The following is a 5,718-nucleotide window of genomic DNA, read 5'->3' on the forward strand; positions in this document are numbered from 1 at the left end:
TATTCATATCATGCTAATAGCTCTTTGCTCTGTTCTTAACTGGGAATCCTTGCTCTTTGACCCCCTGTCAATTGTAAAAAAGGTAATTTATCAGAATCTTATGGTCTTTTAGTTTGTTCTGAGCCTTTGAGGTTCCTTAGTTTCACGTCTAAACGTGATATTAGTACGCTCAGTTTCAGTTTTGCAGCTTGATTTGCTTGCTTGTGTATATGTGCATGTATACTGTGAGAGAGGGAGATATAATTCTTTTCTAGCAGTCGTATTTCTCTGACAAATGTAGTCCCCTCCACTCCATTTTTGACTTGCTGAAATCAATTGCAAATTGGGAGCAGCAGAGCTAATGTGATGAAGTTCAGAGCAGGTGCATGTTTTTGAGATTCAGAGGACGTGTAAGCTGGGAGATGGCTTGCATGCTTTGTAAGTATGATTAAATGGATTAGGAACTTGTTTCTATGTTTGCAACACAATGTAATTATGACAAACTGTATGTAATTAAACTAACTTTATATATTTTGGACTCTAATTACATGGCTAGGCAATGTATATTGTGCAAAATTCATAGATTCATGCTTAAATGAAGTGTAATATATTTTCTCGGTGGAAAGATTTGTGCAGGGGGGTGGAGGAAATCAAGGGAAGCAGTCATGAGCGAGGTATTTGAGGGCTACGAGCGCCAGTAATGTGAGGTCTCAGAAGCCTCCACTCTTGATGGAGGTATGTGTCCACCTGCCCCCTGTGCCTAATTCTGTCGGGGAATTTCTTCCCCTTTTCGCTGCCATCATCATCAGTAAGACGAAACTGATAGTAGCGAAAAGGGGGATAAATGCATTGAATCGAGGAGCACATAGGTAGACCAAAATTTGCAGACACCTCCAACAAAGCAAAGTTGTACATTGAAAGTGAAATGGCGTCCTCTCTAGACAACATTTGCAAGGTTTGTGTCACATTTCAGAAGCAAAGAAGTGCCATTGTCGATTGTCGCTTGAGGAGATACGATTGTTGTCAAGTTTGCCTGAGGATGTGTGTGGCTCGGAACAAGGCTCTCTTCCACACAATCCAAGTTCTTTCATACCTTATTTGTCTACTAGCACTTCTTTTATGTGATATGTGCTTTCCTCCTTTTCAAAATTATTAATGAACCAGCCTGACCTAAAATTGATTAGACTTATGGTTACTTGGTAATGATTTTAGTTTGATAGAACTTTTTATGCCTGAAAGAAAGCAAAATGCATATATGCTAGGATCAGGAATTCTTAAGTTATCTTAATATATTTCTTTCTGGTTTGATTTTAGTATCTTTTTTTCATGCAGTTAATTTGTCGCATAGGTGTCTTCCGTAAGATGCTATAAGGATCACATAACTTCCTTTACCGAATACATCACCAATGGTGGCAGGACACGCTCTCTGTCTGCAGTTCTCCAACTTTAGGATGGTGGCACCTGTTTCTTAATTGTAAACTGATCAAGCAACAATGGCGAGCACTGCTGCTTGAGGAATAGACTGCTCCAGTGTACATCTTCCAAAGAAATTCTGTCTATAATCCTTGACCTGCTAGAGGAGAGGAAGCTGCTATCCATCGCTTTGCTCTGGTGTTGGTGGATGGAATGGAACACGGGCAATCATGGGGAGCGATGGCTGGAAGTTGAAGCTTTTCGATACACTGTCCGTCACCACGCTAATGAATGGAAAGAATTTTTGAGCGCTAAGCCTACTGTACCGATGGTGCGGTAGCATAAGTGGGAGAAGCCTCCAAGCAATATGGTGAAAATAAACGTCGATGTTGTGTTTGGTGAACAAAGAGGAGTTGGAGGCTGGGGCCTAATCTGCAGAGATGACACTCAAGACATTTGTTTTGTAGCGGCTGGAGCCCAGCATGATCTGCACATCGCCCTACAAGCTGAAGTTGTTGCTCTTTCCAGGGCAGTGACTCTGGCGGATAGGTTAGGAGTTGGGCGCGTCATTTTTGAAACTGATTCTATGGTCCTTAAGCAAGAAACTAGATGACTCGTTGCGCCAATGGCGCAAAGGCCAAGGGAGAGCCAAGTATTGTGAGAATAGTTAGACACCCAAATCGAAAACCAAATGTGTCCAACACTCCCGCATCCTCTACTTGGAAGCCGCCTTTTCTCACCGGATCTAACATAGATACATGATTCTTCAAGAGCAAATTTCAGAGAAAATATAAAGCGAAGGCTTTAAGTTGTACTATTGAGACCATACCACCGTATCTTCATTTAGTTTCTTTGGAAATCTAAAGGTCTAAGAGGACAGTATATGTGAGAAGCTGTGAATCAACAACAAAAAACTAACCTAACTTCCAAACAAACATTTCATGTTTGGAAGCCACAAAGAAGCCCATATCTCTCATTGTAGTGCAGGTACATGTCCTTAATCCTGCATCCATAACCCATAATTTTTCAGCACCCAAATCCACGAAATCCAACCGAAGGGAATCATGGCAGATACATGCGCAGTGGCTTACATCTCCGAGAAAGACTTCTTTGCATTTTTGTGCAGGTTGGACACAGCAATCCTCACTGCGAGCTGCAGAAGAACCACACAGGCACCTTCGTTCACCTTGCCCTTGGGGAGGAGGGGGCAACACTTGCAGCGCCGTGACAAGGCCTCATTAGATAAACCTTTACTCTTGTAATCTACGTTGGTGAATCCACTGATACCTTCCTTTACCATATGCTCATTGAACCTTCAAAACAATATAAGTGGTCAGACCTATCAAGACTAACCGTTTCAACTGACCAAAAAGAGAAATCAAAGCTAGCAGAAAAACAGATGATAGACATCCAAGAAAGAAACTTGTATGTACAGCCATGTCAATTGTTGCTTCAAAAGGCCAGTATTTCTCTAGAACTTCTTTCACCGCAAGCCCAATGTTTTTTCACACGACTACACGGCAATGTACTTGGGACAAAAGCAGGCCCAATAGAGTGCAATGAACATATCAAAGTCAAAGATGCCAACATATACGTAGGAAAACATGAAGTAATGATCTTGGATTAAATTTCATCCTAAAACCTGAACACGCATGTTGAATGTACCAAGTTGACAGTACGTCGCCAACGGCCATTGAATAGGTAAAAAACAAATTAGGTGAACGCTCACACTTATCTTACTACTTTATATTTCATCCTGACAATTAATAAAATCAAGCATCATCACTTTTATTGCCTCTTGCAGCAGGTTCACTCATCAGAATGTTACACACTGTATTTGTGTCTTATTTACTTATTAAGAAACGGTTCTCTTATCAAATTCTACAATTCTTTTGGTGATGTGAATTTTCAGGCCCCCACTGACTGTAACTACAACAGAACACAATTTTCTATTAGAGAAGAAGCATACAGAAACAATCATAGTTTAACAAAAATCTGTCGAAGCTACTGTTCGGCCGTTTTAATAGCAGGTAAAACTTTAGTTGTCAGGAGACCTTCATAGTGAGTCTTCTCCAAGTTCACATATTCAGTGGAAGAAACTACCATCAGTATATACATGCTACGGAAGATTGATTGATCACTATTTGGAAGTACTTATAGCTAACTGGTGGCCTTGGATGGAACTAAATCGAAACAGCAAAAATAGTTGAATATCAATAAATTTAAGTACGTACCTAGCAGAAGTAAAGGTTGCTATTCTCCTTCGGAAGTAACTGCAGTCTTTGTCTCCTGAGAAACATGCATTTTATCTGACAAACCACACACCAACTAAACATGTGTTATCATAACAATATTCAGTTGTTGAACCCTCTGTGCATTGTGTCGACAGCAGATGGAATCGAAAAATACATCGTTGTAGTGACAACAAAAACTGCAGTCTAGTGTAGCATCTTAAGGAAAAACAGGCAAGAATAATATAGCATTGACCTTGCGATATACTTGTAAGCAGATTTTCTCGGAATCTCACTTCAGTAGCACCTATCCATCCATACATACATACACATATAGCATTGACCTTGCGATATACTTGTATGCCTTCGTTGCCTATACATACATACACATATTCAGTTGACGAAGCATGGTTTACTTTATACTACACACATGATCCTAAATCTGAGAAATTAGAAATAGCCTAGCCAAGCTACAACCTTTGAGCACATACCTTATTTTGCCTGATGGTGTGCAGTGTAATGGCCACGAACAGCAAGACCTGAACAAGAATACCGAACATGATTCACATCAAAAGGCCCTGCCCACCTATATAAGGAAGCAAGTGAAGGCAAGTTCAAAAGCAAGCATGAAAAGCCATACATGATAACCGAGCAAATATGTACAGTGTTCACTAATACATTTTCTTCAGAAAGGGGATGACCCTGGCCTCTGCATAAGTGATGCACACAGAAAGTATTCACTAATACATACCAAACATTTTGTCACTTCACATCCCTGTGGCAGACTCCAGGAACAGTATGAATATACGCAAGCCCCCTAAATAGCCGCCACCAATGTAGAATTGACTTAGAATAGTTGCACAATGGCAGGCACACATTTCACATTTATTCACTGGCAATTCAAAAACCTGATAGGTGTAAAGCTTGACGTAGATAAGTGGCATCCCCTGTTTGGCATTACTGTAGTTCTTAAGCATACGGTAGAGTGTCTCCAGGACATACTCCATGACAAGGTTCAGAAACAGCTCATCTCTACTTGTGGTTGAGAAGAAGCAGTGCTTGAGGGAGAACAACATTGGAATGGTTAATCAAATGCATAAGCTGCAGCTCCCGGTTCTTGGACCGTCGGTCCTGCAGTACCTTCTTAATGGCCACCGTCTCCCCAGTTTCCAAGAATTTAGCCTACACATGCATCCATTTCGCTAAACATCAGGCTGGTAATCAACAACACAAACAGAGCAAAACAATGGTTAGAGCAATCACCTGAAAGATGATGCCAAATGAAGTGCCCACAACGCGTTAATAAGCTAACCGTTAAGGATAGGACGCGAATTCTGAATGAGATGACTGTGAGGTTGCCAAATCTGCTACTGCTTGAACAACTATAATTGTTATGGTCAAAATCAGCATCTTAAGCTCCGTTGAGGATAGGACGTGAATTCTGAATGAGATGACTGTGAGGTTGCCAAATCTGCTACTGCTTGAACAACTATAATTGTTATGATCAAAATCAGCATCTTTTGCAACTAATGCAGAGGGTGAATTTCTCTGCACACAAAAAAGGCTTTGCAGATTCAGTATAGTTGATACAACCAAAATGCATTATCTGATTTCCTCAAGATCCCGTTATAGACCTGAAAATGTCAACCGTGAAATGATTGCTACCTCATATTCAGATAGTGAAAAGTTCAGCATCTACTGTTCTTAAACTATTCTCCATTCTCAACCCTCATGATCCAACCCGCCAACATCACTTCATATTCTAAGTCATGGCAAGGGTGAAGGAGTGTTTTGTTGGCTGTTCCAAGTTTCCAACTAAGCAAGAAAAAATGACAAAAAAGTAGGAATATTGGCTACATGAACACTTTGCTGCCATTCTTGGAATTGCAATGGACAAATAAAGCATTCGAGGTAATCAATCAAAACCTTTTCAAACGTGACAAACTCACCCATAAAAAGAGACATACTGACAAAAGCATCCTCATTGAAAGCCTTCGAAGTATCCGTGGAAGAAAACTAATATTCAGTATTGCTTTGGTTATAGTAATGCCATCAATCACATGCCAGAAATATGAAAATGGATAAGCTCTTGCTA

General features: G+C 40.4%; 1 pseudogene; it reads right to left on the reverse strand.

The window, feature by feature from the left end:
* Positions 1 to 3,879: 3,879 nt before the first annotated feature.
* Positions 3,880 to 4,919, reverse strand: LOC123080295 (shaggy-related protein kinase GSK2-like; annotated as a pseudogene).
* Between the last annotated feature and the right edge of the window lie 799 nt (positions 4,920 to 5,718).

This window comes from Triticum aestivum, chromosome 1B (genome assembly GCF_018294505.1).
Source record: "Triticum aestivum cultivar Chinese Spring chromosome 1B, IWGSC CS RefSeq v2.1, whole genome shotgun sequence".
Classification (NCBI taxonomy): Eukaryota; Viridiplantae; Streptophyta; class Magnoliopsida; order Poales; family Poaceae; genus Triticum; species Triticum aestivum.